At 42.1% G+C, this 22,788-nt stretch overlaps 2 protein-coding genes and 1 pseudogene across 4 annotated transcripts in view; 2 read left to right on the top strand and 1 right to left on the bottom strand.

Annotated features, from left to right (window-relative positions):
* Positions 1–17,062, bottom strand: part of ELMOD1 (ELMO domain containing 1) — a 68,754-nt gene extending 51,692 nt beyond the window's left edge. Inside the window, exon 1 of one of the 2 annotated variants that reach the window (XM_072821817.1) lies at positions 16,907–17,062. The gene's annotated coding sequence lies outside the window, so the exon portion shown is untranslated. Of the gene's footprint in view, positions 1–10,671; positions 10,751–16,906 lie in introns of those variants that run through there. The other variant, XM_072821818.1, reaches the window with a different exon arrangement.
* LOC140625905 (rRNA N(6)-adenosine-methyltransferase METTL5 pseudogene) lies at positions 4,775–9,385 on the top strand (annotated as a pseudogene).
* Positions 17,063–17,131: 69 nt separating the features above from the next.
* The window catches only part of ALKBH8 (alkB homolog 8, tRNA methyltransferase), a 79,419-nt gene continuing 73,762 nt past the window's right edge, over positions 17,132–22,788 (top strand). The window contains exon 1 of one of the 2 annotated variants that reach the window (XM_072821816.1): positions 17,132–17,229. The gene's annotated coding sequence lies outside the window, so the exon portion shown is untranslated. The remainder of the gene's footprint in view (positions 17,230–22,788) is intronic. The other variant, XM_072821813.1, reaches the window with a different exon arrangement.

Below are 22,788 nucleotides of genomic sequence, written 5' to 3'. Positions count from 1 at the left end.
GCAGAGACACAGGCAGAGGGAGAAGCAGGCTTCATGCAGGGAGCCCGACGAGGGATTTGATCCCGGGGCTCCAGGATCATGCCCTGGGCCGAAGGTGGTGCTAAACTGCTGAGCCACCCAGGCTCCCCAATCCCAATCTTTTGGTATCGGTTGAGACCTGATTTGTGACCCAGTATGTGGTCTATTCTGGAGAAAGTTCCATGTGCACTTGAGAAGAATGTGTATTCAGTTGCGTTCAGATGCAAAGTTCTGTATATATCTGTGAAATCCACCTGGTCCAGTGTATCATTTAACACTCTTGTTTTTTTGGAGATGTTGTGCTTAAAAGCTCTGTCATTTGCAGAAAGTGCTGTGTTAAAGTTTCCTACTGTTAGTGTATTATTATCTAAGTATGTCTTTATTAATTGATTGATATACTTGGCAGCTCCCACATTAGGGGCATAAATATTCATGATTGTTAAGTCCTCTTGTTGGATAGACCCTTTAAGTATGATATAGTGTCCCTCTTCATCTCTTACTACAGTCTTTGGGATAAACTTTAATTTGTCTGATATGAGGCTGGCTACCCCAGCTTTCTTTTGAGGACCATTTGAATAGTAAATCGTTCTCCACCCTTTCATTTTCAGGCTGGAGGTGTCCTTAGGCCTAAAATGACTCTCTTGTAGACAGTAAATAGATGGGTCTTGCTTTTTTATTCAGTCCAAAACTCTGAGTCTTTTGATGGAATCATTTAGCCCATTCATGTTAAGAGTTACTATTAAAAGATATGAATTTAGTGTCATCGTAATACCTATTCAGTCCCTGTTCTTGTGGATTAGTTCTTTGGGCTTCCTCTTTCTTTTACAGAGTCCCCCTTAACATTTCTTGCAGAGCTGGTTTGGTGGTCACATATTCTTTCAGTTTCTGCCTATCCTGGAAGCTCTTTATCTCTCCTTCTATTCTGAATGAGAGCCTTGCTGGATAGGGTATTCTTGGCTGCATGTTCTTCTCATTTAGGACCCTGAATATATCCTGCCAGCCCTTTCTGGCCTGCCAGGTCTCTGTGGAGAAGTCTGCTGTTTTGTTTTGTTTTTTAATTTTTATTTATTCATGATAGTCACAGAGAGAGAGAGAGGCAGAGACATAGGCAGAGAGAGAAGCAGGCTCCATGCACCGGGAGCCCGACGTGGGATTCGATCCCGGGTCTCCAGGATCACACCCTGGGCCAAAGGCAGGAGCCAAAACGCGCGCCACCCAGGGATCCCGAGAAGTCTGCTGTTAATCTAGTAGTTCTCCCCATATAAGTTAGGTGTCTCTTGTTGTTGCTGCTTTAAGGAATTTCTCTTTATCTTTGGAATTTTCAAGTTTCACTATTAAATATCGAGGTGTTGAATGGTTTTTATTTATTTGGGGGGGACCTCTCTATCTCCTGGATCTGAATGCCTGTTTCTCTCCCCAAATTAGGGAAGTTCTCAGCTATGATTTGTTCAAATATGCTTTCTGACCCTCTGTTCCTCTTGGCGCTCTCTGGAACCCCAATTATATGTACACATAGATCAGTGGAGCAGAATAGAGAACCCAGAAATGCGTCCTCAACTCTATGGCCAACTAATATTCAACAAAGCAGGAAAGACTATCCACTGGAAAAAGGACAGTTTCTTTAATAGATGGTGCTAGGAAAATTGGACAGCCACATGCAGAAGAATGAAACTAGACCATTCTCTTACACCATACACAAAGATAAACTCAAAATGGATCAAAGATCTAAATGTGAGACAAGAATCAGTCAAAATCCTAGAGGAGAACACAAGGCAACACACTTTTTGAACTTGGACACAGCAACTTCTTACAAGATATATCCATGAAGGCAAGGGAAACAAAAGCAAAAATGAACTGTTGGGACTTAATCAAGATAAAAAGCTTCTGCACAGCAAAAGAAACAGTCAACAAAACTAAAAGACAACCTACAGAATGGGAGAAGACATTTGCAAATGACATATCAGATAAAGGGCTAGTATCCAAGATCTATGAAGAACTTATTAAACTCAACAGGAAAGAAACAAACAATCTCATCATGAAATGTGCAAAAGACATGAACAGAAATTTCACCAAAGAAGACATACACATGGCCAACAAGCACATGAGAAAATGCTCCACATCCCTTGCCATCAGGGAAATATAAATCAAAACCACAATGAGATACCACCTCACACCAGTGAGAATGGGGAAAATTAACAAGGCAGGAAACAACAAATGTTGGAGAGGATGCGGAGAAAGGGGAACCCTCTTGCGCTGTTGGTGGGAATGTGAACTGGTACAGCCACTCTGGAAAACTGTGTGGAGGTTCCTCCAAGAGTTAAAAATAGAGCTACCCTACGACCCAGCAATTGCACTTCCGGGGGTTTACACCAAAGATACAGATGCAGTGAAAGACTGAGACACCTGCACCCCCAATGTTTATAGCAGCAATGTCCACAATAGCCAAACTGTGGAAGGAGCCTTGGTGTCCATTGAAAGATGAATGGATAAAGAAGACGTGGTGTATGTATACAATGGAATACTACTCAGCCATTAGAAATGACGAATACCCACCATTTGCTTCAACGTGGATGGAACTGGAGGGTATTATGCTGAGTGAAGTAAGCCAATTGGAAAAGGACAAACATTATATGGTTTCATTCATTCGGGGAATAGAAAAAATAGTGAAAGGGATTAAAGGGGAAAGGAGAGAAAATGAGTGGGAAATATCAGAGAGGGTGACAGAACATGAGAGCCACCTAACTCTGGGATATGAAAAAAGGGTAGTGGAAGGGGAGGTGGGAGGGGGGACAGGGTGACTGGGTGATGGACATTGAGGAGGTCACTTGATGGGATGAGCACTGGGCATTATGCTATTTGTTGGCAAATCAAACTCCAATAAAAAATGTATAAAAAAATAAATCTGGTGGGCCAAGTATCAGACTCAAATCCGGTAAATAAATAGGTCTGGATTAGCAAGTTTAGGGAATGTCTAAGCTTGCATGGTGCTTCCTATTTTGTGAAGTCCTAAGAAGCACTGTGTCAGGGAGCCCCAGACTCAGGCTTCGGAGGATAGAATGCAGTCATTTACCCTGTGAAATAGGGAGGGCAGGGCAGGGAAGGGGAAGAAAGAGAAGGTAAAGAAAAAATTTTAAGGTATTTTTGAGCATTTGAAACATGTATATAATGTGGTTTTTTACTTTATTACATGTATGCAGATGAGGGGAAAGAGCAAGCAAGATGCAAATTCACCATCCTAGAGAAATGGAAAATCTTTCAGATTATGCATTTACATTTCACACATGCTGGCCAGCATACCACATTAGAGGTATTATGCTCATGTATAACATTCTCCCTGAGGCCACATTCCAGAACTTTCCTCCTTTGGCAATTAGCTTGAAAAATGCTCAGCAGACACTCACTAAAATGACAACTAGGAAGGTTTTTTTCCCTTCTTCAGGAATAAAATACTCATCCAGGGTTTATTTTTATGATTTATAGCAATGGAGGCCCATGCCAGCCACAGAATTCAGGTTTGCCTGCAAATATATTTATGATCTCCTTTAAAGGTTTTCATGGAGGGAGTGAAGGTAGGGAAAGCAGAACTGATAAAATTTGTCTTTCATCTTTAAAAGAGTAAGGAAATTTCAAAATCTAAGTATTAATCCATTTTTCCACAGAACTACTCAATGTAGATTTTGTACGTTCTCACTTACATATTTGAGTTTAGAAGTTAAATTTCTAAATAAAACCATAATAAAAATGGTAAACCTATGTCTGTATAAAAATTAAATGGATATGATTTTGCCAATCTAAACTGATACCTTTTGTAAAATTTTCTTTTTTAAGAATTTATTTATTTATTCATGAGAGACACAGAGAAAGAGAGAGAGCAGAGACATAGGCAGAGGGAGAAGCAGGCTCCATGCAGGGACCCTGATGTGGGACTCGGTTAAATGGCTGAGCCAGGGCAGCCCTGGTGGTGCAGCGGCTTAGCGCCGCCTGCAGCCCAGGGTGTGATCCTGGAGACCCGGGATTGAGTCCCAGGTCCGGCTACCTGCATGAAGCCTGCTTCTCCCTCTGCCTGTGTCTCTGCCTCTCTCTCTCTCTCTTTTTCTCTGTCGCTCATAAGTAAATAAAATCTTTTAAAATAATAATAATAAAAATAAACGGTTGAGTCATTCAAGCATTCCAAATTTTCTCTTTCTTATAATGAAAATATAGTTAGGGCATCTGCTAGAAACATTTGACAGGGAAATCCAAGCAAATTGGAGCATTTCCAGAGGCCTGGAGGCAAACAGAATATCCTGCCCCTAAGGCAGTTGCCGACCCTGATCACACAGATGCGTCACCCGTAGCACTCACTTATGACAAGTAGGTGTTTTAGGTTGGGCTTCTGCAACAATTCATACTGTAAAACAAATTAAAAACAGTTTTAAACTCACTTTAGAGTTATGACTTGATATGCATGACTTGATAAATTTTTGTTTGCTGAATAAATATTATTTGATCCTGTCCAATGGTATTTCATCATGGCCATCAAGGGAAAATGCATCATCATGTCGTGTGTCCTTAAGGAAGAATAAGATGCTGCTAATTAAACTGTGATGCGCCTGATTTCAGTAGTGTGTGGAAAAAAAATCTTAGAATCAATGAAATATAGTAAGTAATATAGTAATAAATATATATATATATAAATATATATATATAATAATATATATTTCAGTCACTTACATATTCCAGGCCCTGATGTTTCAACAGAAGAATCCATTGGTTGATGACAAAGAGCACTAATGGCCTGCAGCAGATCACACTACTGATTCCTACTCCCCAACTCAAACAGTTCTATTCAGGTTACACCAGGCTGAGTAACTCCATGGTATGTCACAGGTTGATTACATATGAGCAACTCATGCCCTTCTTAACTCACTGGAGATCCTCCCAATCCCTTACTACATAGTCTCTGGGCTCTGGTTCCCTTCCCGGTAATAACAATGCCTCCAGTCTACACACAGCACACACATTCACACATATACAAGTTCTCATACATACGTGGGACTCAACCCAACTTCCTTATGCTACCATCTTATGCCCTGACCATAAACATCTCAGGAGTGATAAACACGCCTCATCTACACAAAGAGTGAGTTAGTGAGTATGGAAATACTTGGCTGAAGACAGGACTGTCTAGTCCAAGCTCCATTTTTTTGTCCTTATCTTAGTTGATACAATTTCATGTGATGCTGCTTCATGAACACCTGTTTTTGGCTTTCATGATCCCTGTTCTCCTGGTTCTATCTATTTCACATTCTTCTGCCTCCATTTTAAGTGTACGTGTTCCACAGTGTTCTACCCTTGGGCCTTTTCTTCCCCTTCACCTCTTCTAAGTGACCTTCTCTTTTGGGGCCTCAGTCAGATCCAACAAATGACTTGGCCAAGGCCAGACAGCCAATTGGTAGGAAAAGACCTCAACTCTTATTTCTAGTCAATAAACATATTCACTTATTACATTCAGTTCTTTCTAGGCACAAAATAAACAGGACACAGACTTTGCCATCCAAGAGTGGGAAATTGGGTAGATCCCATACATGGAGTCTAGGGATTTTCTGAAGTCAGTATAGAAGCTCTGAGTTGCCTCAAATGAACATACATTTCAGCTATGTCTGACCTAACCAGACTATCCTCTTAGGTAAGGTTTCCTAACCAATATGTCAGTACTATGGACTCTCCATGGATGTGTGACAAGATTCTGATCAGTGATTATATGATATTCTCTCTCTCTCTCTCTCTCTTTTTAGGGGGCAGTACATATTATTTACAGTAGTGTATGTTAGGTGGAATACTTCTTGCTAAGAAGGTTGTATGAATGGGTTAAAAGAGTATTAAAATTTACTATGGGTTAGGAGACAAGAGGAGTAAGCAAAACAAGTATGGCAATTGTGGAAGTTTACATAGGCAATATGAGATCCTTACTACATAGTAATTATTTCACTATAATTATTGCTGATGTACTTAACAGTATTTTACAACTTTAATTCCTTTTAAGTGTGCCCTTAAAACTTGTGTTATGGACTTCTATTTAAATATGGCAAATAAAAAAATAAACATGACAAATAAAACACACGAAATCCCGCCAACATGAGAGTAAAGAAATAAAAAAAGCATAAATCCATAAGGCTGAGGGCAACAAGGGCATACATGAGATATCAGCAGATTTCTAGACTTGAAAGGAGGATGGACAAATGGTAATTTACTTAGCCTAATTAATGAAGCCTGCAGTGAGGGAACTGACCCATAGGCAATAAAATTTAGAATACAGAATCTTGGTCATATTCAGGAGTTAGCAATGCCCAGTTCCTCTAAAACTGGTACTGTACAATGAAGTCAACTCAGAAGGGTTGTTTGACATTTTTCATAAGGAAAAGTTAGATCTCCTTCCCCATTCTTTGAAAACAAGTATAACTGCTCTCCATTTTATCAGAAGAGGTAAGACTTATTCTTGAAGAGGTTGAACTAGAGAGGCTCTGAACTTTTAGTTCATACTGAATCCAAGAAGCTTAGGTGAAAATGTACATGATAAATGTGAGATTTATCCAGGCTTCTTCCACTCAACTCTCAGAACAGAGGCAGTCATAATGCTACTCCTCAGGCTCCTGGGGATTTATCCCTCAGGAAATTAACCAACATACATGTGGATCTCCCAGTGAAGCACCAGCCCCTACCCCGGCTGCTGTGAAGCCAAATGGCCAACGAACCCCACAGATTCATAGAAAGCTTCCAATCAGTGTTTTAGTGTCTCAGTCTTAAATACAAATAGATGTCAGGGATTATCAGAGAATTAAGGAAAGTTTCTAACTTGATTGAATTATTGAGACAAAGAAAGGTGAAAACAGGGAATCTGGAAGAAACAGAAGCAATGCAAAGAGAAAAAAAACAATCAATACACCATAATTTTCACAAGTATTAGAAAAAATATTATACTCATGAAAGAGACATAGGAAATAATAAAAATCTACATTAAGAGAATAAGAAAATGTTCTTAGAAATTTTCTTTAAATGACAGAAAGGAAGTTGAAGAAATGTTCCAGATTTGAGGATATCTGCTGAGAAGAAATTACAAAAAAGAAAAAAGTATGTGAAAAATTATTGAAGAAATAATACAAGAAATTCCAAGAACAGACGATTCATACACAAAGGGGTAAGAATCAGAGCATCCAGTTTGACAGTAGGAACATGAAAGCAAGAATAAAAATTATGGGAAAAAAGTATTTCCAATTTAAATTTCTATACCCAGCCCAAATATTAAGTATGAGGTAAGAATGAAGACAATTTTGGACACTCAAGCCTTCCATGTACCTCCCAAGCATGCTTTCTTAAGAGTTTCTGAAAGAAGCATTCCACCAGAATGAAGGTAGAGAATGAGAAGACACAGGACTCAGGAATTGGAAGATCCCATATTTGAGAAAGGTGAAAAGAATTCTCAAGATGATGGTGAATGGGGGCTTAAGAAAGGAGGTTTTCATGAAAAAAAAAAATTAACTGACAGATTACCTGACAGACAACTCTATGATGCTTTGAATGATGGGTATTACTTTGAAAAAAACAAAAACTTAAAGAAGATGACATACCCAGGGTGGTGCTTCCTCTTCCAGTGCCCTAGACTCTGTCAACACATAGAAAGAAAGAAAGAAAGAAAGAAAGAAAGAAAGAAAGAAAGAAAGAAAAGAAAGAAAGGATAAGAAAAGAAAAGAGAAAAAAAGAAAAGAAAAAAGAAAAGAAAAGGAAAGAAAAACAAAGAGAGGTATCTGGGTGGCTCAGAGGTTGAGCATCTGCCTTTGGCTCAGGTCGTGATCCTGGGGTCCTCAGATCAAGTCCTGCATCAGGCTCCCCACAGGGATCCTGCTTCTCTCTCTGCCTGTGTCTCTGCTTCTCTCTCTGTGTCTCTCATGAAAAAAATAAAATCTTAAAAAAAAGAAGAAAAACAGAATAAAAGTAAAAAGGAAGAGAGAAAGAAAAGGAAAGAGAAACTAAGACTTAAGGAACAAGAGAGCTGCCTGCAGTAAGTGGATAGATTTGAAAAGCCCATCCTACTTCTAGAACAGTATCTGACTAGGCCCTAAGTTGCAAGTGTAGTGCTGGATGTGACATAGATGAAAATGCACTGAAAATATTCAACAGGAACATCACAATTTGCTTTAACAAATGCCGACATGGTTCAGTGTGGGTGTGCCTATTATCTAACAGAATGTCCAAGTCATTTTATACGGTCAGTAATTATAAATCTTCCTTTTGGGAATGAAAATAAAAAGGGGATAGATAAGAGTTTTCTGAAGACTTCTTTGGAAATGACAAGAACAGCAGCATATTTATATGAATTCTCAATGGAAAACACATTCATAAGAAAGCTACAGAATGGAAAATCAAGATCAATACTACTCCAAAGCTGCAATATAACCTACCAGCATCATATTAATTTCTTAAAAAGAAATCAGTGGACATGGAAGTGGGCCTAATTTGGTTTTCCTTTTAAAAAAACTCCAAAGACAAAAGCATCTTAAAACCTAATTAATGAATACAAAATTTATTTTAAAAAGTGCCACAAATTATACATTTTTTCAAGAATGTAATAATGATACTGCCCTTATGTGTTTTTGAAAAGTCATTTTATAGATACAAAAACAAATATTTATATATGGTATGTGTCTAGAATATGCTTCGAAATAAAATGGGGTAAATAGACAAAAGGTTAAAAATCAAACAGTGCTGGTCATAAGTTGATGATTTTTGAATATTGGGATCCATTATACTATTCTGTCTACTTTTGTATATATTTGACATTTTCCAAATAAAAATTTTTTTAAAAAGGTGTCTTCTACAAAATTGAGAATCACTATGACCAAAAGAGGAATTTTTTACAGCCAAACAATGACGATTAGCACCTGACTTTGTTCATAATAGAAGTTAGAGGTAAATTTATTACTCTTTAACAGCTTTGGAAGAGTACAACAAAGATGAATAGGAATTTGGTATCTAACCCACACCAGTTCCATGACTGAATTAGTTCTCTTAGGGATTTTAAATCCTCTAGAGCCTCCATATGGTGTTAGGTGTTGCCATTTAAAAAATTTACTGAGGTGCACCTGGGTGGCTCAGTCAGTTAAGCATCTGACTCTTGATTTGGGCTCAGGTCATGTTCTCATGGTCGTGAGATCCAGCCCCACAACAATCTCTGCACTCAATGGGGAGTCTGCTTGAGATTCTCTCCCTTTTCCTCTGCCCTTCCCCCTCTCCTGTTTTCTATCTCTCAAAAAAATATTTACAGATCTTGTTTCTTAGGGGTTAAAACATGTAATAGTGTATATCAAAGACATATTTGGTGATATATGGTAGATGGGTTTAGAAGAAAAAAGTGGCAATTAAACTATGACACACTGGGGCAGCCCAGGTGGCTCAGCGGTTTAGTGCCGCCTTCAGCCCAAGGTATGATCCTGGAGTCCCGGGATCGAGTCCCACGTCGGGCTCCCTGCATGGAGCCTGCTTCTCCCTCTGCCTGTGTCTCTGCCTTTCTCTGTGTGTGTGTGTCTCTCATAAATAAATAAATAAAATCTTTAAAAACAAGTATGACACACTCTAACAATGTTTCCTAATTTCATGTTAAGATGGAAAAAAAAATGGCCTTGATGAATTGATGAAACAGTATTTTCCCAGAGAGCATCCTTTCTTATCCCAGTCTTTTATCCCCAGGCTAAATCAATCTTCAGAATCAGGAAACCCACAAAATATCTGCCTCCATATTATCTGACAGTAGTATCCCTATCTCCTCCTATTGGTCCCCACACCACTAGTTTGAAAATACCATGTTTGTATGCTTCTCCTGTCCAATGCCAAGCAAGGTGCCTTGTTCCAGAAATACTCATAAAATGAATAAACATTTCCTTTTGTGCTCTTCAGAGTGTACCATGTTCAGTATGTCCTAGTGACTGATAACGTCAGCATAAGCATGAACTTGCACTCTTTCACAGCCAGGATTTCTTATCACAAGGAACAGAAACTAGCTCTGCCTATTTTAGCAGAGAAGGAATTTGTTCTGAAGGTAACCCACAGACTCTCCAGCAGGGCCACAGAACTAGGTTTAGAGGTTAGGTAGCCAAAAATAGCCCTTCAAATGATGACATGGAGCCAGTGCAGTAAAGTCACTTCTATTGCTGCCACCAGGTCTGGACTCTAGAACAGGCCCCACTGATCCCCCAGGACTGGTCAAGGGTGTTGCTATCTGTAACACCTGCTACCGGAGCAGAGTCTGGGTCATGGGCCCAGGATGCAAGGATGATGTATCTAGCACGTTAGCTCCTATGGTGGGGAGTGGGCTCTGCCTCACAATGTGGGAGAGCTCCCAACATGGGACAGGGGTTCAGAAAGCAGTGTTCAAAAGTAACAACCAGGGTCCACTCTATAAAGAAATATTTTTGAAAGCCAAAACACAATCAAGAATAGTGGCATACACAGAGGACACTGAGTGAACACATTTTGCCTTCCATCTTTGTCTAAGTTGATTTAGGTATATTGTGCAATTATATTTTAAAGCCTGGACACATGCCTATTTTATGGCTATTCAAAATACATATCATTTTGAACTAAGAATTTCAATTATGATCTTAGATAATGAAAGAATACCTGGAAATGTCCTTTTAAATTTAACCCAGTGGTGGTCACAGAATAGATGCATATACTTTAAGTGATGATGATTAATTATCTAGGGAATAATCATTAAGTAGAAAAGAATAAGGATATTCATTATAAATCAACAAAAGGATATATAATAGTTACATTGTTACATAAATATTACTGAATTAGGCTGAGTTAGACATTGGCAGATTCATGTAGAAGTGCCTGGGAGCTCAATTTAAACTGCATAATTAGATTTAGGAGGTGCTTTTAAGGTCATGTGAGCCAGCGTCCAACTCAACAAAGGCAGTCCCCCTTTGACATCCCTGACAATGCATTCTTTGGAGTATAGTGTGTTATATTGTTTGTTTCTGATATGGGCTCTATTCATCTATGAATCTCACCAAAGATAGCACTAATTTCTTTTGTCTTGTTGGTTAATACTCAAGTGAACTGAAACTATTTTTTACAACCTGAACTGTTGTTAGACTAGGACTTCCATTCCATGTCCTTGGGCAACTGATTTTAGAACCTAAATGAAGCCAACATCTATTCTTTTTAAATACAGTTCTTAGTTTCAGCCCTTGCTCTGGGCTTAGGGATAACAAGTTTAATAGTGATTGTCATTCAAATTCACTAGTGAGCTTTGCATCATCAGCAAACCTAATATACATACCAGTCTAAGAATACCCGCATTGTTGATAAAATTATAGAAATGTCAGGTCAAGTCAAGAGCTCTGAAGCAGGCCAACATGAACCACCTTCTATGGTGACTTCCATACCTATGAACATTCTTCCGGTAGAGATGATCTACCCAGCTATTTGACACATCCTAGACCGCATTTCTGTATCTCACCCACAAAGATTACTCAAGATCCTCATTTACAGATGTCTTCAGAAGGATTGTGAGGATTTAAAAATTTGATGGTCTGGCTCTATTTTAAATACTCTAGGTTATCTACAATTTAAAAGAGTAGTAGGAGAAATTTCTGATACAACACAGAACTCTTCAGTGAAGCAAAAACTATAACCCAAACCTTTTGTAAGTCTTGATTTTCTTTGACTGGGTTTACTTTTGGGCTACATACACATAGTACATGAGTCAATATGAAAGTTAAAGTCCTACATTAGGCATTTTAATACAGGCTTTAAAAATCAATGATGTGCATAATACACATTTTAATTAAAACAACTTTGATAAATGCTTACCATTCTAAGAGAATGTATGATTTAACTTCTTGGATAAAAACAACCGTTTTACGTTTTTTGCTAACTTAAATGGATTCTAAGACCAAAGAAAATTAAAATTAAAGTATCCTACTGGAATGTAGAATCTTCAGAAAATCTGGCTTTTAAATTCTGAAGGGTGGAATATTCTTATTCTAAAGGAAAAAGGAAGAAATGTACTTGTAAATTCATTGCAGAGATCAATTCACACTTAAAATATTTACAATGCCAACCGGTGATGTAAAAAAAAAAGGAGGGGCGCAGAGTTTATGATGTCATCGATATTTGCTAAGCCAAAAAGCAGCTGTGGGATAAATAATTAGTTTCATCATGAATGAAACCTTCAACACACACACACACACACACACACACACACACAAACCTTCAAAACACATGGCAGCTTTTTGCCATCTATTTACACAAGAGAAACAGGAGGGAGAATTATAGCAGCTGAAATAAGCTCTTATACCAAGCATTCTAATTAACCAAGTCCTAATGCCAATAATTAAAATGGAAACTACATTTAAAAACTATGTAAAGACCTTTGAATTCTGCAGTTATTAGCTTGAGACTGATTTTTTAAAGAGGTTTAATGAGCTCTTTTTAAGCATTTACCACAATCATCATGCTTTGTACCAAAAAAGCAAAAAAATGAAACAGAACAAATTGTGAATTATTTCACTGGTGTCTAAAATGGCAGAGGGTACACAGACAATATACAAATCATCTAAAATGCAGTTATTTATCCCTCAGAACAGTTGTAACAGCTAACATTTATTTTATAGACACAGAGGATTGGAGTTGGCGCGATTTTCTTTTTTTAAATGTGCCTATCTCCCATTTTACAGCACAGAAACTGATGTAAAATAAGACTTGCTCATGGTCAGCATTAAGTGCGCTACAAGGTTAAAAGCTTCTGGGATGCAAGAACACGCTGTCTTCAGATTCTTTGAATTCAGAGTATTTACTGAGGACTTAGAATGTGAAGTGAGCACACAATTTCAGTTAAAACTCTCTCAGGGTGATAGTGCACATAAGCTGTCATTAGAGACCACTGCAGTAAGCCTTTCTTTAATAGGCCATATCCATGTGAAATCTTGCTGAAAATAAAACCTATGGTCTAACTGCCTGGAAATTCTAGTAAGTTCAGTATGTCCTAGATCACTTTCCTTCTCATCTACTATCAGAATCATAAGGCAAGGCATGCTTGGCAGAGAGCACAAAGAGGAGCAGTACAAATACCTGAAATGGAACTTTTCTTTTTGCTCTATTTTGAAGGATAATCCTTTGATAAGAAACACCCTAATTACTTCATTATACACTTTAGGATAGAGTAATTTTTATTATTTTTAAGACTTATTATAAAATATGAAGTGGAAACTTAACCATCTGGATACTCAAACATATGAACCTCTTCTGAAAATGGTCCCTAAGAGATCTGGATTTGTTGACAGAAGTACAATCTAGAATGGCACTCTAGTGTCATTTGCTTGAGATTGGCAAATTGGAATCTTCCAGCGATGAGTGACAGTTCTCTACATGAACTGTACTGGTTTGGTCTTCAACACCTCTGGAAACTTCCTGTGCTGATTAATAGTGAAAGTACCCACTGGGATTTCAAAGACACGAATGTAAGTGGTGTGCTATTTTTTGGAATTAATTGCTTTTGGAATATTCTGAGTAAGGACTCTGTGGTACTACAAGCATATGGTCATTTTCATATAGTGCTATTTCTGGAAAATCTACATTCTTTCCACCATCAGAATCTGCTTCCTTAAAGATGGCTGGACTATATCAGAAAATGACTGCAGGTTAGTATCTTCTCCTACTTGAGGTAAATTTGCTAAAACCAAAACATCTGCTAATTCCATGTCAGGAATTTGTGCCAAAAGCAACCGAATATTGATTGACATTTCAAATATTACTCTTAAATATCTACTTTCATACAAAATACTATATAAATACTATACTCCAGTATTACCTGATGACTTTTTACCTGAGGAAACCAGGATGGCAGTAGAATAGTGAAGGACCACTTTGGGTATTAATCAAAGGGCAGATCAATTGCTTTTTTAAATGCAGTGAGATGCATTCACTTAAGCACCATTTGTCGGTCCCTGCACTTGTCCTATCTCAGTTCCCTCTCATCAGCAATGATTTAAAGTCTTTTTTTTTTTTTTTTAATCTCCTTCTCACTTCCTCTTCAGCAAGCCACTCTGTCCTCTAACTGAGGCCATCAAGTAAAACCCTTCCACTTCTGGCTCCCCTTCACTGGGTATAAACCCAGAGTTTTTCCCACCCAGAGTAAGGATGAGATCTCACTCTCTTACTCAAGGCCAGACCCGTCACAAGTGCTGGTCATCCTGTCTGGAGCTGCCCAGCAGAATTCAGTGTCACTCCCAGGCTCCTGCACACACTTGGTGTAGCAAGCCTCACGTCTCATGCTGTAGATTCACCCTCACACACACAGTCCTTACTCATCACAGCGTTGGCACCTCTCACTGAGCCTAGCAAGCAGAGGTACTCAACAAATATGTGTTGAAATGAAACTACTAACTTTAAGCATGAGTTATTTTCAATAGCTTGAACCAGAACTGGGCTTGTCCCAGATTGTCTGCAGAACAGCATATGATTCCTGCTCCACTTTATTTTCAACCCATAAATGACCCAAAAGCGAGTGACTAGAATTGCCAGATAAAATACAAGTTGCTCCATCAAAACTGATTTTCAAAGGAACAACAAATACTGTTTTGTTTTTTTTTTTTAACTATAAGTATGCCACAAGTAGTGCATGGGGCATGCTTATACTAAAAACAATTATTCACTGTTTATCTGAAATTCCATTTTAACTGGGCAGGCTGTATTTTTACTTGCTAAGTCTGACAATTCTACCAATGACTCCTTAACAATTCTAAAGAATGCTTCTTTAGAGCACTTGGAGATTTGTGTCCCAGCTCTGCAAACTTCTCAGTCGGGCAAGATTTTATGTCTTTTAATGCAGCTGGGTTTCTTTCTGAACATCTCAGTAACACGCTTTAGGAAACGCTGTATATATAATTTACTATATATAAGTTCCATCTATTTTGCTAATTTATAGAGGTTCTTTCAGTATCTACTAATAATTTTAGCAGAAAGAACACTGTAGCATTACTCAAAATCTTCTACAAAGCTGATATTCATAGTTATTACTATGCCTGAGTCAAGTCCTATCTCCATGTGTTAATAATAATTTTTAAAAATTTCGTATTTTCGACTGAGCCAGCAAAACACAATATTGAAAATAAGTCAGATTTTCATTTTGGGATTTCTTTTCATTAGTGGAGCACAGTGAGACACCCTGTCCTCATTCACAGGCTGGGGAGAAGCAGCCTGGCAGGCGGAGGTGGAGCCTGTGATGTAACCGCAGTGGGTCTTTGTTGGAGAAGCCTTCCCTAAATGGGAACATCTGTAAACCCAAGCGCTCGAGCTTCTGTGTGAATGGACTGGAAAGCCGTTAAGAGTTGCCTCTTTTGAGTATCCTGTAAATCTTGGAGGCTTGAAACCTTGGGCAACAGAAGAATTCCTCACGGGCTGTTAAAAGACATACTTGGCTCACTAAGGAAAGAAAAAGCAGGTTTCTTCTGGAAAGGAGTACCATTTTTGAATGCTAAGTGCTGTGCGCGCAGGTCTGCCGATGGCGATGGTGCAGGGGGAGTGAAAGGGACGAGCTTGTTCCCGTCCTCAAAGTTTCTCACCTTAACGTGTTCTCCTCTCAGTGTTCGTGACAACGATGGCTCATTATTTCAGACATTCCCTTCTTTTTCCCACGAAGGCTTTAAGGACCCCCCTAAGGAGAGGGATACCGGAGGGTACCTTCCTCAGAATTTCAACTGGCCTGATCTCAGATTCAACTTGGAGGGACAGGACTAAGTCCGCCGTTAACTGGTAGCTGCCGGGTGTCTGTCACACGATGGTAATGAACTAAGACGTTTATCCCAACACAAGCACAGCACCTGCTTTCCACCATATTGGCAGCTCCAGTTAAGGACGGCTGTCGAGCTACCGGCACCGCACACGCACACTGCAGAGATGCAGAACAATGCCTGGATGCCTGCCCAAAACCGGGCTCTCCAAACGACACGCTCAATTCATGGTACCGTTCCAGAGCTCACTGGGGGTTAGTGGCGTCATTTTCCTAGTTGGTGCGAAAAGAAGCTGAAATTTGGAAGCTTCAGGCACGGGGCTTCTACCTGCCTGCGCTGGGCAGCGGGGCCAACAGGCAGGCACGCGTTAAACTTGATCTGAAGCAAGCGAGCCTGCGAGGCCGGTCCTGAAATATTCATCAGGCGTGTTACCGGACTCGCGGCTTAGAGGCAGGGCAGAAGCACGCCGAGCGGGAGCAGCCCGCGCCCGCGCCCGCGGCGGCAGCACCCTACCCCCCACCCCCCACCCCCCACCCCCGCTCCGCTCCCAGCAGCTCCCGGCCCGTCCGCTTCCACCTGAGACGGAAAGACATGTTCTCCCAAGTGAGGAGTTTCCCAGCAGTTCCAGGAGCCCCTCAGACGGCCCCGCGGGGACGGGGGCGCCGCGGACCCCCTGGCCGCCGCCCGCACCACCCCCGGGGTGCAAGCTTCCAAGGCCGCGGCGGGGGCGGGGGCGGGGGCGGGACCCGGGTGGCCCCCCGCCGGGCCCAGGCTGCCGCTGGTGTAGCCTCCCGTGCTCTCTGCCTGGGAGGCCTCGTCGGGAGCCCCTGATCGGTCGCTAGGTGACCTGCGTCTGGGCCGAGCCGCAAACGGCCTCCCGCGCGGCCCCGCGGGTGTCAGGTCTGGGGGGCGGCGGCGGGGGAGGGTTCCGGGCCGGCTGCCCCCGCAGCCCCTGCACCGAGGCCGGGCGCGCTCTCGTTCCAGCCCTCTCTGGCCACGACCCCGACCTCTCGGCTGCGCCCCAGACGCAGCGCGGCTCGCACGGTCCTTGTCACCACCTCCCCCCTTTCCAAGGGCATGCGTCCCTCGCCCCTCTGCCCCGGCGCAGCACTCACCCGACCCCGGCGGCTGCGGGCAGCTCAGCGGGTCCCCGCGCGCGGCGGCCGGGTGTCCATCCCCGCCCTCCGCGGGCGCTGGGGCCGCGCGCTCGGCGGCTGCGCTGGATGCGGTCCGTCCGTCCCCCGCGCCGCGGCTGCACAGGGTGGCCGCGGCTGCCGCACTGGCTGCGGGCGCGGGCGCGGGCGGGGCGGGGGCGGGCCAGGAATCTGGGTCGCGGGGAGCGGAGCGGGCCGGGAGGCACCCGGGCGGCCGGCGGCGGGGAGGCGAGCGCGAGCAGCCCGCGGAGAGCGTGCGGAGGCTTCCCTGGGAGCGCGACGCGGTAGGCGACTGAGCATGCCCAGTGCCCAGCCAGGGGCGCGGGCGCGGGGCGGTGGGGGGGGGGGCGGCTGCGGGGCCCCGGAGCCGGGGCTCAGCCGCGGTCGCCCAGGGGAGGTGGCGCCTGGGCTGAGGCGCGGGGGGCGCGGGGGGCGCGCGGTGCGCGGGGCACCTGTCGGCGCGGGTCCCGGAGAATCCTGCAAGGGGGCGGGGGTGGGCAAGGTGTGCACCTCGCTCGCTCCCCAGAGAACTGTCCAGAAGTCAAAGTTTGCTTTTAGCCCAGCCCCGGCCTTTGCGGCCTCACCGAGTGCCTCCCGCGATCCACCTGCTTTCCTGTGCCCGGACACCAGCCCTCCGGGGTGCGCGAGTAGCGCCCGCCTTTTCCCAACTCCCGGATCAGTCGGGTCAAGTTCCCCCAGAGCCAGCTCCTTAATTAGGTGTCATTGAGAGATGCTGTAAGTCCTCTCGGGTCACATATCTGCATTTCAACCAGGGCTTCGGAAACCATATCTTCACCCCGGGGTTAATTGTAATGGATGCGTGACACACACTGTGGGCTGGGGCTATTTAGGGAGCACTACTCCAGGGAGCGGCCTCTCCAAAACCTGTGCCTTTCTGTGGTGCGGTGCTTCACGTCTCAGGAAGAACATTTTCTGTCTATTTAGGCAAAGAGCTTCTGAACGTTAGAGGCAGCATAGGTAGGGGAAGACGATGAGCCTCGATTTCATTTTCATCTGCCACCCGGAGTCCCTACTCATTCCGCGCCTCTGTAAGCCTGGAGGGTGGTGATCCCAGCTTCCCTGGTCTGCTAGGAGGATTGAGGAAATAGGCAGAGCTCTTGCTACATAGTAGGTGTTCACTGAAGTCTCCCAAGGTTCCACATCCACTGATCTGTTCTCATGACAGGTTGGGTGAGCTGGTGAACATTTGTGGTGTCACCCCTTCACATTAAATAACCTGAAACTCAGATCCTTCTAACTCTTTGTAAAACAACAACAACAACAACAACAACAACAAAACATTATTGTTATCTTTTCTTTCCATGTTCTGGTTTCTTCCTACTTCCTTGAATAAACCTCTAGGAAAAAGCTAGACCAAGGCCATATATAGGGGCGATTCACCAGGGTTGGGATCATCCAGATAAGAATTTCATGCCATAGTCTTCTAAACATGTTAACTTGCATTCCCCTGTGGTCCTTGTTTCACTAGTACTGCATAAAGTAAGGTATGCCTCTATGGAAGGAAGTTTGCTCTGCATAATACTGTCCACTCTTGATAAGTATCAAATGATCAAAAACTCAACTTTTCCGAGTGCCTTAGTCAGTTAAGGGTCTGACTCATGATTTTGGCTCAGGTCATGAACTCAGGGTCGAGATCAAGCCCCATGTAGGGAGGGCTCTGCACTGGGTATGGTGTCTGCTTAAGACTCTACCTCTCCCTCTCCCCCACCCCTGTTCATTCTATCTCTTTCTCTCTCTCAAAGAAAGTAGACTTTTCATTATCTTCTGAACACATCATTTTCTTCATGCCACTTTGCCTTTATTTATGGTATCCCACTCTTTCTGCAATAGTCTTCCCTTTCCATTCCACTTCACAAAGTCCTACCCACTCTTCAAGCTCAAATGCCACCTTCTTTCTGAAGACTTCTGCATACCCCATGGCAGAGTTAATACTCCTTTGCCACACTGCTGTCTGCCTGTGTCACCGTCTACTGGTATTGTCAAAACCATCTAAAACAACCCCTGAGCAACTGTTACGGCATCATTCCAGGTGCCAGGATGATAGTAACAAACAAGATAGAAAGGGTCCCTGCCCTTATGTAACTTATAGTCTAGTTTGAGGAAGATAGGCAATAAACACCTAAAAGATAATCACCCAAGCCACAGGTCATGTATATTTTTGTCTTTGTGTTACTCATCAGATTAATGTATACAGTCTAGATTCATCCTTCCCAAAACATCAATAAAAATATTAATATTGGCCATATAGGCTGACCGGACTATATGGACATGGATCCCTGCCTGGTTGTTGCTGAAGCAATAATTTTACTCCCTCAGCTAAAATAGTCCTAATCCCAAACCATTGTAGGTAGGTACCCGCAATCCCATAAAATGAATGGAAGGGGATGGGAGAAAGCCAAGGAGATTAGCCCCCACACCAAATTATATCCTTTCTCTAACTTCAAGGAACGGCATTTCAAATGACTGGATTCAACTTGGATTCCCAGATCTCCTGAGTCCCAGACCTCTCTTCCAGGATCATGCCATGACCACACCCAATCCCTCCACCCTCTCTCCTGACCTTTGGCCTTTACTATGTCAACACTTATTCTCCGTTGTATGTCATTTGACTGTTTGGATCTATCTACCATCAGAATGACTCCAGCTTTTTTCTTTGATTTTCTTATTGTCTGAATGTGACACAGACTTGGCATCACTTAGAACCAACTTTTCCAAAGCATATGTGTATACATGTACTACATAGCAATTAGTGACAGCCTTGCCACTGTTCATTGTTTAACTCCAGGGCAGGACCTTATTCATCCTTATATGACAACACTTAGCAGATGACCATTAACCAACAAGTCCTCAACACAATATTGTGAAATGAATGAATGAATGTATACAAGTTCTCAGTTTCCTCAGACAACAGTTCTTTTCTAATTACTCTTTCTACTAACCCTATTATTTGGCTCAATTTCACCTTTTTCTATTTACTGATTTCCTCCTGCAACAAATATACAGATCTTTACACTTCAGGGTCCCCAGAGCTCTCTAAAGAAAACCTTAATTTATTAAATAACTGGTGTGTTATGATGAAAGTCACAACCTATTATCTGTAATAAATAAATCAGTAGCAGTCTTGTTTCCTCTGATCCACGGCAATTATCTTTAAAACTTCTCTTTGCCATCTCCCCCACCCACCACGTTTTGAACGATGTACCTCTGGCTCTCCCCACTGCCCCAGAGAAGAGAGACCATCAAGGGTCATTACCCTAGGAATTAGCTCATTATGGTGAATATACCCTCCAGATCCCCCCTTGCCTCTTCCTCTCAGTCTCAGCAGAGTAGATATCTCTATTCTTGGATGCTAGTCTATACCAGTAGACTATTTTCTTCTATCTTTATTCACTCTTTCCTGGTTGTCACCAACTTTTGTCTCTTTCTCTTCTCTCTCAACCACCTCCCATCTTCTAATAAACATACCCAGAGTTTGTTAGGAAGCCTGATTTGACACCAATGCCCTGTTAAGATGTCTAAAAATGACTGTCTGGTGTGACGCTCTCAGGGGTTCTTTACAGGAGACTCATCGGCTCTTTCCCAACTCCGGGCATTTCTTTTGTGCTTCATCATAGTTAGAGTTACAACTGCCAAGCTTGTAAGTACACCAAGATGTGTACCTCATGCTCTGCTAACTGAAAAAGCTTTTCTAAATATCTCCATCATCAGATATCTTTTATATTCTCGTAGAGTACCAGCTAGGCACTGTTCAAGGAAAAGTACTCTGATATGCAGTTTTGTCACAGGCCAATGAAGCATTTCTCATCAGCTAATCAACACAGGAATGCCATGACTAATAGTGTAGTAGGATGACATGCAGAGAGGCATATAGAATTTCAGGTAATAACCTTGTTGGAGACTGTTGTATCTTTGGGTTAATCCAGGAAGTCCTTATGGACTTCTAAACCAGTGGAGATCCTTGCCCAGATAGTTTGGAAGCAATTAATTGTTGGAATGAAGGAAGTGATGTGTGACAGTTGCTACAGCAGTGTTACATAATGATAAAGCACCAGCCTGGACATTCTGGAATCTAGGCTTCGCTCTTTTCATTCTTCTGTCCAAAGTGAGGATGACAGTAAGAACATCTACCTCATAGTGTTGCTGGCTGGCGGGATTAAGTTGATGATTTGTAAAGTGCTTAGCTTCGTGGCTAGCCCACAGTACTCAATACATGTGAGGCATGACTCTAGCTGCATTATTTTTGGATAAAAATCATATTTAACAGATGACCATAGGATCAATCGAGGTGGCAGCTGAAGGAATGGAGATCATCTGATGTAGCATTTAGATGTAATGAGTGAGGAGGGTCCAAGGCGGAGGAACTTGTGCCATGAAAGCCTGCCCCAGTTACAGCAGTGGAGCTGAGGAGGAGGAGATGCTGTGCTCTGTCCTCTGTGGGATTTCACATTAGCTCATTACAGGTGACACAGAGCCTGGGTCTTTCCCAGGCAGGGGAGTTTTCTGCCTTGCTTGGAAGATATTTCATAGACCATCATCCTTAGGTATCTATTTGAATAAAAACCTCCCCACCCAGAGGTTTCTATTTTTAGCAAGGTTCAATTGAGCAATGGACAAGTAGGAGTTTCCCACCTGGATCATTTTCTGGGTGGGGTGAAAGTCATGGCCTATATTCTTATTTTTAATCTAGCTGTGGTCTTAATATTGTGACCTGAAGAACTGGTAGTAGGAGATGTACGTATTGTATATATTGGCTTCATAATGAGACTGGAAAGGCAAGCTCTGGGCTTCAAAGTACTAGGTCTTGTCTCATTTTGCTTAATTGTTGTGTAAAGTTTAGAAGTTAATAGAAAGGCATTCTGTTTTCCAATAGAATGGATTTTATAAGCCTATGGAGTTCTGGCTACAAAACTGACATGGCAGTTGGACCCAATATGCCTAATCTTTATACTGATAAAATTGTGCCCAGGATTGTGTGAGAGTTAGTCATCATGCTAGAGAATGCTTGAAGCCAAATACACTAAGGCTGTGAGACTTGCTGCCGCAGATACAGCACAAGATACGGCACAGAGAGGGCTTTACCAGGGCCTACACACTGGCCAAAATACAGTTTATATACTAATAATTTATTGAACACCTATGTATATAACATATTATGCTAGATACTGGGGAGACAAAGATGGATAAAATAGTTTGTGATCTTGAGCAACTCCTATATAGAGGCATAAACACCTGTGCGCATGTGCACATGCACACATACACAAAGTATGGACCTTTTCTCAGGTTTTTGCTAATTTAGGATTAAATCTCTACTGAACCTCTTTCTCCTCCCCGTTCAATCAGCCTGTCAGATTCCTCTGGGCCTAGTTTTTATTTAAGATGTCATTGGGCCATAACAATGCAGGCTAAATATATCTGTGAGTCCTGGTGCTCAGGCCCCCACTCTTTTGTCAGCCAAGGCCAAGGGAGTTTAGTTAATCTCTGAAAGGATGGCTGATCCTGTAGGAATCCAAGAGCAAGAAACTGATGTCAGACAGCAAGGTAAAAGTTGGACTATTGTGGCTGACACTGCATATGATGCTCCTACTTGAATTGTAGTGGGCCGAGCCCGCAATGGCCTTCACTGATGCTCAGCCTCTGGCTGGGGCATTGACAGTAATAGGCAGCAGCTTCTATATAAGGATATCTTTAAGAAGAAAATTAAGTGTGTTTTTTTGTTTGATTGTTTGTTTTTGAGGACAGTCAAATTTAGTGGATTGGAGAAAATTTAGGCTTCTATGGTCTATGAAAACCAAGCTGTGATACAAATTAAGAACCTGTGTAAT

The sequence above is a fragment of the Canis lupus genome, chromosome 3 (assembly GCF_048164855.1).
Source record: "Canis lupus baileyi chromosome 3, mCanLup2.hap1, whole genome shotgun sequence".
Classification (NCBI taxonomy): domain Eukaryota; kingdom Metazoa; phylum Chordata; class Mammalia; order Carnivora; family Canidae; genus Canis; species Canis lupus.
The sequence above is the reverse complement of the archived record's forward strand: the minus strand, read 5'-3'. Positions and strand labels throughout refer to the sequence as shown.